We start from the raw sequence: 12,799 nt of genomic DNA, 5'->3' as shown, positions 1-12,799 counted from the left end.
TTGTGATACAGGGCGTATTTACGAGCTCGGACTGGGAAAGGGTACTAAAAGCATGGATTTAACGGTCTGAAGTCACCAAGACAAGCGACGGATCCCAGGAGACCAAGATCGACAGGTTTGCATGCCAGAGGTCCAAGAAACTCGAGAAACTAAAGCTCAAGTGGCCCGAAAGACATCCAGAGTGCAAGAACACAGGGTTCCTACCATCCGTTCAACTCGAAAATTCATACATCGCCTGAGGACCATAAATTAACCATACACGTCGAATTTCATCCATTCAAACCCTGTGCAAGTGTCCCAACGGACAGATCAGCCCATAAACCCTTGATTTGGGGCCCACCTGAGCTCTGGATACGTTTCAATTTCGGACTCAACATCTTAAATTAGATGGGGAAAAGGATGGACGGTACGGATTTCTTGAGAACATCATAGTGGACCGCACCTGCACTTGAGTGTGCACAGTGCTTAGGTGCGCTGGATGCTCACCGAACGGTCAGCCCGGTTAAAGACTGGCTGACCCGTCTCCTTCTTGCAAAGTAATAGCGGACGGACGCTGTTCGTTCGTTTTTCAGTAATACGGCCCACTCATCATCCAAATGGATGATCCAGACCGTCCATTGAATCTCTTGGGTAGACGTAACCGTCACCTAGGTGTCCTTTTCGACTCATGAACGTACGGACAGGTAGATTACCGTTCAAACACAAGATGGACGGCGGAGTAGATAATCTCATGGGCCACACCGAATTCGATCAAAAAACAGTGATTCCCACCTGGTTTTTCGAGAATATTGCAATTAACGGAGTGGATTTCTCTGTCGAGTCCGATAAATGGGCCCACCATCGTCACAGCATCAATTGCGATGCTCTGTTTCGCAGGCAAAAATACCGGAGGTTCCAAGTCGTCCTGGCCCACTAGTGATGATCGGAGGTCCGATCTGAACCGTCCATCATATAGAGGCGCCCTTTCTTGTCAGAACCATTCTGACTGTTTTCAGCTGTACACGCATACATGTCCGCTACAGTGATCTTAAGGGGACCATTCAAATGCCGTTACAGCAGTAGTTCCCTCTTGGGCCACATCAACGGACAATCAAAGTAGACCATCTCCAGACGAAATTCCGAGGAGAAGATGATGAACAGTATGGATCTATCAAATGACAGCTAAAGTGGGCCCCACCAAACATCCAGCGTAAGTCTATTACACACTTTCTGTTTCGCAGTGCGTAAAACTTCCGCACCTGTTTCTTCTGTGCGTAAAGGCTACACACGCAAGTGGCCCATGACGTATATAATATAAACAGAAAAGGAAGGAAGGGAAAAAACGTGGGGGGACGAGGGCTTGGACGATTGCAAGGGGAACGGAAGAAAAGAAGAAGAAAAGAAGAAAAAGCTGAGGAACGGAGAGAGAGAAGTGAAGCAGTATGGTTTTTCTTCTTCTTTTCCTTTATATTTCTTTTATTTTTTAAGACTTAACCCATTCATGTGTGGCTAAACCTCTTAGCTTGGGCTAAGAGGTGAAGCCTGTAGCGAGATGGGAGATCCTACTTTGTGCCTTTAATTTAAATTTCTGAACTGAATTTGATTTTAAGTTGATTGTTAAAGGAATATTTTCTTAGTCTTTAATGGTCTGTTGTGACTGAAATTACAATGGGTTTGCAATGGCTTTGAATATTTCTTTTTCTCTTTTGATGTTTATGACGTCAGGAGGCCCTGTTGTTCACCATCATCTCCTGGGCATGGTTGGATGATGGTACCCTTCTTGACCTTCATGGCATGTTGATTGGTTGGTAATTAGTTTAATTCTTTTGTTAACTTTGTCTCCTGGGCATGTATGGTGATGGAATCCATTCTAATTCATATACCGTTCATCTCTTTAAAATTATATCAGAAGAAGTTCAGTTTAATTTTCATGATTTTTGAAGCAGGCATAAGATCTCCCTGATCTCTACAAGTGGATCCTCTGAATCCCTAGTTTCCTTCCTCTGAATTCCTTAAAGTTTTAGATAATTATTCCACAATTATTCCTTAAATTCTATTTGGTTTAGATTACATCTTAGTCTAGTTCTAGTTCTACTTGGTTTCAGATAACGTACAGGTATCAGTCCCTGTGGATTCGACCTCGGTCTTACCAAGTTTATTACTACATCACAACCCTATACTTGGGGAGTGAACAAGTTTTGAGGCCTGATGATCGGTTGCGATTTTCTGAAATTAATTAGGTTTAGAATTAATTTAAGATTAAAATTTGACTAGCTTTAGTTGTAGACTTTTTGAACTAACTTGTTTCCCTGTTTTATAGGATCCTGACATAAGTTTCTCAATTGGTAATTCCTTCCTAATCTCTCTACTTTTTCTACTTTTTAGAATTAGGGTTTAAATTTTGAAAATTTTTAATTCTAGTATTTTTCTATTTTTAGGAAGTAGTTTATTTTTGGAAACTTTCCTCTTTTGTTTTTTTATTTTCTAATTTTAATTCTTTTAGAATCTAACTTTGTTTCCTAATTCACTTTTAGAAATTTTCTACTTGTAGAATTTTTGTTTGTTTAAAAACTAACCTTCCTATTTTGTAGGCTTTTAAGATAGAAATTTCTAATTCGGTAAGCTCCTTCCCTACTTTCTATTTTTTAGTTCTCTTTTAGTAATTTACTTTCCAGTTTAGGTCTTTCCTAATTTATTTTAGAAATTTTCACTTTCTTTTAGGAATTCCTTCTTTTAGAAATCAATTTACTGCTATTTTTCTTTTAAAGGATTGTTCTTCTCTTTTTAAAATCTAACTTATTTTGTTTTATTTTGCAGGTTTTAACTTAAGACTCCAATTTGGTAATTTCTTTCCAACTCTCTCTTTCTTTCTAGATTTTCTTTTCCTTTCTTAGGATTAGGTTTTTAATTGAGGGTTGCGAGTGTTTCATGCCCAAGTGGGCCCGTGACGACACTAGTCGTCTCTTGACTGAAGGAGGATTGGTTGAGGGGTTGACTATCCATCGCAGAACTAGACACCGCTCGAAATCTTCTGAGTTAACTGAAGTTATGGCTGAAGACCAACCTCCTCTACTTCCACCAAGGGTGGATGATACCCAAGATGAGAACGAGGTGTATCAGGCACCCCCGCCTCGTACTTTACGAGATTATCTACAACCGGCGGGAGTGAGTATGCCCTCATGCATGATTTTCCCTGAAAACACAGGACAAATGGACATCAAGCCGGGAGTTATCCAACTCCTTCCCAAATTTCATGGACTTGAATCAGAGAGTCCATATTTACATTTGAAAGAGTTCGATGAGATTATAGCTACATTATATTTTCCTAATGTATCTGAGGATACAATTAGGCTGAAACTCTTTCCTTTTTCCTTAAAAGAGAAAGCTAAGATGTGGTTACATTCACTGCGTCCTAGATCCATTGGCACTTGGAACGACATGTAGAGGGAATTCATAAAAAAATTCTTCCCACATCATAAAACGATTATCCTCATAAAAGCAATAATGAACTTTGCCCAAAAGGAAGATGAAACATTCTTCCAATGTTGGGAAATGTTCAAAGATTTGGTCAGTTCATGCCCACAACACAGATTTGAAACGTGGCGTATTACAAATTTTTTCTATGATGGACTGATATCTTCCATGCGCCAAATGGTCGAAACAATGTGTAATGGAGAGTTCATTAATAAAGATGTCGACGAGGTATAGGTCTACCTCTACAGTCTGGCTGAAAAAACACAATCTTGGGACTATTACCCAAAATCAAACACCACGTCTAGGCCGACTCAATTAAAGGAGAAAGGTGGATTATATCTCTTGAAAGAAGAGGATGATCTCAAGTGTAAAGTGACTACGCTCATAAGGAAAGTTGAGGCCATGAAAGGAAAGAAGGATAAGGTTAATGAAATTGTTTGCGGCATCTGTGATTGCAACATTCATACAACTGAAAATTGTCCTACAATACCCGCCTTTCGAGGAGTGTTGAATGAACAAGCCAATGCCGTAAACAACTATCAAAGACCTTTTACTGAACCTAACTCCAATACGTACAATCCTGGTTGGAAAAATCATCCAAACTTTAGTTGGAGGAATGGACAAACGGCTACTCCTCAAGGTTTCTTCAATCAAAATCCAAATCAACTGAAACCTCAAGAGGAACCGGTTCAAAATTCCATACAAGAGCTGGCTCAGGCAATGCGGGGAATTACAGATTTTATGCAAAAGATAGATTCTCGTATGACGGTTATAGAAAAGGGGATGCTTCCTGCATAACCTCTCCCCAATCCTAAACCGCAGTACGAGATTAATGATTCCAGCTCTTCAAATCAGATGGGGCACGCTAAATTCATCACCACTCTTAGGAGTGAGAAGATCATTGATAAAACTCTTCCGGTTAGACCCGAAAAACCTCAAGAATCAGAAGAGGACAATAATGATGGATCCAGTGATGCCCCACAAAAATTAGAACCGAAACTTCTAGAGAAGCCAGTTGCTCCGTTCCCCCAACGGTTGGTTTCACCAAAACCTCTCTCTAACTCTCAGGATATTCTAGAGGTGTTGAAACAAGTGAAAGTCAACATTCCTCTACTTGATGTCGTGAAACAGATTCCTTCATATGCCAAATTTCTGAAAGACTTATGCACGACCAAAAGACGGTAAAGTATTCAAAAGAAAATTTTCTTGACTGAGAAAGTGAGTGCTATCCTAAAGCAAGAAAATTCAAAGATCCTGGTAGCCTAACCATATCATGTGTAATCTGGAACCATCGAATTGATCACGCACTTCTTGACTTAGGAGTGAGCGTCAATCTGATTCCCTACTCGGTATACAAACAGTTAGGTTTGGGTGAATTAAAACCCACCCTAACCACACTACAACTTGCTGATTGCTCTGTTCATGTACCAAGAGGGATAATCGAGGATGTGTTGGTCCAAGTTGATAGATTTTACTACCCTGTAGATTTTATCATCCTGGACACTGAACCCATCAATAACATAAGCACTCAGATCCCCGTCATTCTTGGCCGCCCATTCCTTACTACTTCAAATGCAATTATCAATTGCAGGAATGGTGTCATAACTATGTCTTTTGGGAATATGACACTGGAGTCAAACATTTTTTTTAATAACGGCAGAAACTTAGAGGAGGATGACGATTTCCACGACATTAACATGATTGACTCTTTCGTGGAAGATACGACACCTCTAACATTATCCTCCGACCATCTAGAGACGTGCCTGGCCCACTCCCATGATTTTGATGATGACATGATTAGGGAGACGTGCGCCTTGCTTGATACTGCACCGGTACTTGAAGTTAACCGGTGGAGGCCACAATTTGAAGAATTGCCACAAACCGATGTAGTGCCTCTACCGTCTAACCTCAAGCCGCCTAAGCTTGACCTAAAACCTTTGCCCTCTGATTTGAAATATGCCTATTTAGGTCAAGATGAGACATACCCAGTGGCGATCTCTACCCACCTGGAGAAAGAACAGGAGAGTATGCTCATATCCACTCTCATTGAGCATAAAGGAGCCCTGGGATGGACGATAGCGGACCTCAAGGGAATCGATCCCTCGATTTGTACTCACCGCATATATCTTGAGGATAATGCAAAACCGCTCGGTAACCACAACGTAGACTAAATCCAAACATGAAGGAAGTAGTTAAGGCCGAGGTTCTTAAACTATTGGACGTGGGTATTATATACCCTATATCTGATAGTCAATGGGTGAGCCCAACTCAAGTGGTCCCTAAGAAGTCCGGAATCACCATCGTAGCCAATGCTAATAATGAACTTGTGCCAACTAGAGTCACTACTGATTGGAGAATGTGCATTGACTACAGGAAGTTGAATACCGTCACGAGGAAAGACCACTTTCCTTTACCATTCATTGATCAGATCCTGGAAAGGTTAGCTGGTCATTCCTATTACAGTTTCCTTGACGGGTATTCGGGCTACAACCAGATAGAGATAGCCCCTGAAGACCAGGAAAAGACCACCTTTACATGTCCCTACGGCACCTTTGCCTACCGAAGGATGCCATCGGACTATGTAATGCCCCTGCCACCTTTCAGTGATGTATGCTTAGTATCTTTTCTGACATGGTGGGGCAATATCTAGAGGTCTTCATGGACGATTTCTCTGTTTACGGTCCATCTTTCAGCAAGTGCTTGGAAAGTCTTAAATGTGTGCTGAAAAGATGTGAAGAAAAGAACTTGGTACTTAATTGGGAGAAGTGTCATTTCATGGTTCAGAAGGGAATTGTCCTTGAGCATATCATCTCGTCCAAGGGAATCGAGGTAGATAAGGCAAAAATCGATCTTATCTCTAACCTACCTCCACCCAAGAACATCAGAGACGTGCGATCCTTCTTAGGACATGCAGGATTTTACTGGCGATTCATAAATGACTTTAGTCTTCTCTCGTCCTTTATGTAATCTTCTTCAAAAGGATGCTCCCTACGAGTGGACTGAGCAATGCCAGGAAGCTTTCACCAAGCTTAAGGGCACGTTAACCACTGCACCTATCATGCAGCCACCCGACTGGAGCCTTCCTTTTGAGCTTATGTGCGACGCTTCTGATTATGCTCTTGGGGCAGTCCTAGGCCAGAAAAAAGATAAGAGGCCCTACGTCATTCATTACGCAAGTAGAACTTTAAATTCTGCCCAGGTGAACTACTCGACTACGGAAAAGGAACTCTTAGCTGTAGTGTTCGCCTTGGACAAATTTAGGTCCTACTTGATCGGATCCAAGATCATTATTTACACAGATCATGCGGCACTTAAGTATCTTCTTTCTAAGAATGATTCTAAGCCCTATTTGATACGATGAATCTTTCTACTCCAAGAATTTGATTTGGAAATTAAAGATAAAAAGGGAGTAGAGAACGTAGTGGCCGATCACCTTTCTCGCCTTAATACCTCTAATTCCTTTGAGGCGACCCATATCAATGATATGTTCCCTGATGAACAACTGTTCAGAGTCTCCCATTCTCCTTGGTTCACTGATATTGCTAATTATCTTGCCACTGGTTCCATATCGACACAGTGGACTGCGCAAGATAAGAAGAAATTCTTCACCAAGGTGCGCAAATTTTTCTGGGATGATCCTTACTTATTTAAATATTGCTCAGACCAAATTCTAAGGAGATGTGTACCAGACGATGAGCATCAGAGCGTCATCTCCTTCTGTCATTCACAGGCCTGTGGTGGTCACTTTTCTGCTAAAAAGACCACGACCAAGATTCTGCAGTGTGGCTTTTACTGGCCCACTATGTTTAGGGACACTCATGAGTTTTGCAAAGCTTGTGAGCATTGTCAGAAATTGGGAGCATTGTCCCGTCGAAATATGATGCCTTTGAATCCCATCCTTATCATTGAAGCATTTGATTGCTGGGGCATCGATTTTATGGAACCATTCCCCCAATCGTTTGGAAATCTGTACATTTTGCTCGCTGTGGATTATGTCACTAAATGGGTCGAAGCGATTCCGTGTCAAACTAATGACCATCGCACGGTCATTAAATTCCTAAAAGAAAACATCCTTTCTCGATTCGGAACGCCTCGAGCCATTATTAGTGATGGGGGCTCACACTTTTGCAATAAACCATTTGAGAGCTTAATGAAGAAATACGGTATCTCTCATAAGGTGAGTACCCCGTACCACCCACAGACAAGTGGGCAAGCTGAGATTTCTAATAGAGAAATTAAACACATTTTGGAGAAAACGGTTAACCCTGATTGTAAGGATTGGTCAATCCGATTGACCGATGCCTTATGGGCATACCGTACTGCCTTTAAAACCCCTATTGGAATGTCTCCCTTTAGACTTATCTATGGAAAAGCTTGTCACTTGCCTGTGGAGCTGGAACATAAAGCGTACTGGGCGATCAAAAATCTTAATTTCAATCTGGACAACGCTGGCTCGCTATGCAAACTTCAATTGAATGAACTGGAGGAAATCCGGAATGATGCGTACGATAATTCGAGAATTTACAAGGACAAGATGAAAGCATTTCATGACCAACACATTTTGCGAAAATCATTCACGCCTGGTCAGAAGGTCCTTTTGTACAATTCTCGATTACATCTCTTTCTGGGTAAGCTTCGATCTCGTTGGACCGGCCCTTACATTATTGTTACTGTTTTTCCTCATGGGGCCGTTAAAATTAGAGATCCCAACAATAGCAAGGAATTTAAAGTCAATGGACATCGATTGAAACCATTTGTCGAGAAATTTGATTCAGAGGACATGTCCATACCTCTGACTGATCCTGTTTACCAGGATTGATCTCCTAGTCTGATGGAGGTATAGGTGGGTTTATCGCTTTCATAGGACTAGGGAAGTTGCTTTATTTGTCTGGCTGAAGATGGTAAACTTAACGCTCCTGGGAGGTAACCCAGCTCTTCATTTCATTTCGTTTTTATCATTAGTTAGTTCAATGTTTGTGGGTAACATTGCTGCAAACCCTCACGAGACTACAACTCGTCCACTAGGGGTAACCTAGGGGTTTAAAGGCTTGTTACATATGCTAAATGCAATCGAGAGCACCTATGAAAGTGGTATAGGTAGGATTTTATTTTTATTTTTGTGTTGCCTTCTCCCTCGTGCTGACTGACACCCATACAGCGATCTCTTGGAAAGTGTCTCTCAATTCATCATCCAGGTACTATCTTCCCATCACTTCATATTTACTTTTGGTTGTCCCAAGGGCATTGCATGCTCATATCATTTACATTGAGGACAATGTAGATTCTAGGTTGGGGGTGGGAGATTAGGTTTCCTAATCAGTGTTTTCTTAGTCTTGAGCAGAAATTGTGTAAATTTTTCTAGAATGTCGTATGAATTCGAAGAGAGTTTGACAGCCATCTTGGATTTAGAATTACGAGATAAGTGATGTTGGAATTTATGACTCTTGGATGTAACTATTTGTTAGATTTCACAGTTAACTTAGAACTCTTAATCCATGATCAGCAGTTTTAAACATTGATTGGATCATAATTTTACATGTCACATCTCGCTTACACATTAAGGTTTCATTCGATATTGAAGGATTAGTTTGGTGATCACTAAGCTTAAAAGGAACTAACCTGAGAATTAAATGGATTGGGCGAACAGTCTTTACCATAGGTTTGCTCCCTATAGGTGAGGATTCGATTCCCCATGGATGATATTTAATAAAGAGTGGGTGTGAAGTCTTTACCATAAGTTTGCTCCCTATAGGTGAGGATTTGATTCCCCTGATTGGCATTACTTTTAATGAAAGAAAAAAAAAAATAAAAAATAAAAAAGAAGATAATGTCTGAGACAAGTTTGGGTTATTGTGAATTCTCTTATTGGTTAACAATGATATCCTTAAATAGATAGGTGAATCTTAATGTTGATAAGTCGAGATTAGACTATGCATCCATGGAATTCAATGTTTAGAATTGCTCGAATTAAGGGATTAATATTTGAACTTGATTATGAAGTTTACTGTGAGCTTGATTTCAGGAGAAAGTAATGCCAACAATCATGAATCATAGACTTCTATTTCTGGATTATTTTCAAAAATCACTTGAGTTTATAAAATGTGTTCTGCAATTTTCAACTTATCTTCCGCATACTTTGCTCGGGACTAGCAAAATGCTAGTTGGGGGTTGTGTTGAGGGTCAAATATTGCATATTAGACCCCAGTTATTACTTAGATTTACAAGTATAATTCCGTTTAATGGCTGATTTAATCATGTTTGTGATACGGGGCGTATTTACGAGCCCGGACTGGGAAAGGGTACTAAAAGTATGGATTTAACGGTCTGAAGTCACTAAGACAAGCGACGGATCCCAGGAGACCAAGATCGACATGTTTGCACGCCAGGGATCCAAGAAAATCGAGAAACTAAAGCTCAAGTGGCCCGAAAGACATCCAGAGTGCAAGAACACAGGGTTCCCACCATCCGTTCAGCTCGAAAATTCATACATCGCCTGAGGACCATAAATTAACCGTACACGTCGAATTTCATCCATTCAAACCCTGTGCAAGTGTCCCAACAGACAGATCAACCCATAAACCCTTGATTTGGGGCCCACCTGAGCTCTGGATACGTTTCAATTTCGGACTCAACATCTTAAATTAGATGGGGAAAAGGATGGACGGTACAGATTTCTTGAGAACATCATAGTGGACCGCACCTGCACTTGAGTGTGCACAGTGCTTAGGTGCGCTGGACGCTCACCGGACGGTCAGCCCGGTCAAAGACTGGCTGATCCGTCTCCTTCTTGCAAAGTAACAGCGGACGGACGCTGTTCGTCCGTTTTTCAGTAATACGGCCCACTCATCATCCAAATGGATGATCCAGACTGTCCATTGAATCTCTTGGGTAGACGTAACCGTCACCTAGGTGTCCTTTTCGACCCATGAACGTACGGACAGGCAGATTACCGTTCAAACACAAGATGGACGGCGGAGTAGATAATCTCATGGGCCACACCGAATTCGATCAAAAAATAGTGATTCCCACCTGGTTTTTCGAGAATATTGCAATTAACGGAGTGGATTTCTCTGTCGAGTTCGATAAATGGGCCCACCATCGTCATAGCATCAATTGCGATGCTCTGTTTCGCAGGCGAAAATACCGGAGGTTCCAAGTCGTCCTGGCCCACTAGTGATGATCGGAGGTCCGATCTGAACCGTCCATCATATAGAGGCGCCCTTTCTTGTCAGAACCATTTTGACTGTTTTCAGCTGTACACGCATACATGTCCGCTACAGTGATCTTAAGGGGACCATTCAAATGCCGTTACAACAGTAGTTCCCTCTTGGGCCACATCAACGGACAATCAAAGTAGACCATCTCTAGACGAAATTCCGAGGAGAAGATGATGAACAGTATGGATCTATCAAATGACAGCTAAAGTGGGCCCCACCAAACATCCAGCGTAAGTCTATTACGCACTTTCTGTTTCGCAGTGCGTAAAACTTCCGCACCTGTTTCTTCTGTGCGTAAAGGCTACGCACGCAAGTGGCCCATGACGTATATAATATAAACAGAAAAGGAAGGAAGGGAAAAAACGTGGGGGGACGAGGGCTTGGACGATTGCAAGGGGAACGGAAGAAAAGAAGAAGAAAAGAAGAAAAAGCTGAGGAACGGAGAGAGAGAAGTGAAGCAGTATGGTTTTTCTTCTTCTTTTTCTTTATATTTCTTTTATTTTTTAAGACTTAGCCCATTCATGTGTGGCTAAACCTCTTAGCTAGGGCTAAGAGGTGAAGCCTGTAGCGAGATGGGAGATACTGTTTCATGCGTTTAATTTAAATTTCTGAACTGAATTTGATTTTAAGTTGATTATTAAAGGAATATTTTCTTAGTCTTTAATGGTCTGTTGTGACTGAAATTACAATAAGTTTGCAATGGCTTTGAATATTTCTTTTTCTCTTTTGATGTTTATGACGTCAGGAGGCCCTGTTGTTCACCATCGTCTCCTGGGCATGGTTGGATGATGGTACCCTTCTTGACCTTCATGGCATGTTGATTGGTTGGTAATTAGTTTAATTCTTTTGTTAACTTTGTCTCCTGGGCATGGTGTGGTGATGGAATCCATTCTAATTCATATACCTTTCATCTCTTTAAAATTATATCAGAAGAAGTTCAGTTTAATTTTCATGATTTTTGAAGCAGGCATAAGATCTCCCTGATCTCTACAAGTTGATCCTCTGAATCCCTAGTTTCCTTCCTCTGAATTCCTTAAAGTTTTAGATAATTATTCCACAATTATTCCTTAAATTCTATTTGGTTTAGATCACATCTTAGTCTAGTTCTAGTTCTACTTGGTTTCAGATAACGTACAGGTATCAGTCCCTGTGGATTCGACCTCGGTCTTACCGAGTTTATTACTACATCACAACCCTATACTTGGGGAGTGAACATCCTACTTCCAATTCTATGTCATAACATAACATGATTAAAGCAAGTAATAGGGGAGAGGAAGCTTCTTACATTGTTCTTGCTAAAACAGGACACATCACCTTCATCGGCTGCTTGTGATCTGAGAGCTTCCGACGTCATCCACTCATCTATTATGTCGTCCACATCATAGGCCACATCTTTGATCTTCTCCAACCAAATATTCACTGCTTTGCTCTTTAATCGCTGAGACTCAGCATCTTCAAGCATAGCTTGAATTGACTTGAATGTACTGGAAAGCTTTTCAATATCGTTGGTGACGCACACTGACAAAGCCACCTCATCTACAAGAACATTGCCCAAATTCTCTATTGCAAATGAGACCAGTGCATCAACCATGTTGTTTGTTTTTGGTATTGATGGGAAGAAGGGAGGAATTTGAGTTGAAGGAGGTGTAGATATAGGAAAAGTTAAGGACTTTTTAAGATATGGAATTGAGAAGGGGGAAGGGGGGGTTAAGGGTATGGAAAGATATAAATGCTGTTTTGCTGTTGTTGGTATAACTTAAATTCAAATGCATTTTATAGGAAGTGTTTGATTCAATGTAAGTTGTTTCATCTACTCTTTACTCAATGATTGATCCAAAACCTTCCCTCCACTTCAAGTTTAGATAGTTATTCTAAATAAAGGAATGGAATAATAATATGATCTGGACCCAAGGATTTGCATATGTGCTTAGCTTTCACAAGAATGGCCCATGGCTTGGGCAATCTGGACTGTTGATCTGATGTGTTCCATGATCAGATTTTCCAAACTCTTTGTTTGAAAGGTTAAGAAAAGACAATGGAAATTGTCCCCATCCAACTCAAGTATTGCTAATGATTGGATGATTTTGATGTTCTAATCTGGGCAGGGACCTGGTCAATCAGCAATAAGA

The 12,799-nt window shown here is 40.9% G+C and overlaps 1 protein-coding gene and 1 non-coding gene across 2 annotated transcripts in view; both read right to left on the bottom strand.

Annotated features, from left to right (window-relative positions):
- Window positions 1-12,799, bottom strand: part of LOC131251960 (putative disease resistance RPP13-like protein 1) — a 91,559-nt gene that overhangs the window by 60,125 nt on the left and 18,635 nt on the right. The gene's annotated exons all lie outside the window — the stretch shown is intronic.
- On the bottom strand, window positions 3,466-3,572 carry LOC131252429 (small nucleolar RNA R71). The gene has a single exon (XR_009174450.1). It is a non-coding gene; the product is annotated as a small nucleolar RNA R71 (small nucleolar RNA).

Source organism: Magnolia sinica, chromosome 7 (genome assembly GCF_029962835.1).
Source record: "Magnolia sinica isolate HGM2019 chromosome 7, MsV1, whole genome shotgun sequence".
In the NCBI taxonomy this organism is placed as follows: Eukaryota; Viridiplantae; Streptophyta; class Magnoliopsida; order Magnoliales; family Magnoliaceae; genus Magnolia; species Magnolia sinica.
The sequence above is the reverse complement of the archived record's forward strand: the minus strand, read 5'-3'. Positions and strand labels throughout refer to the sequence as shown.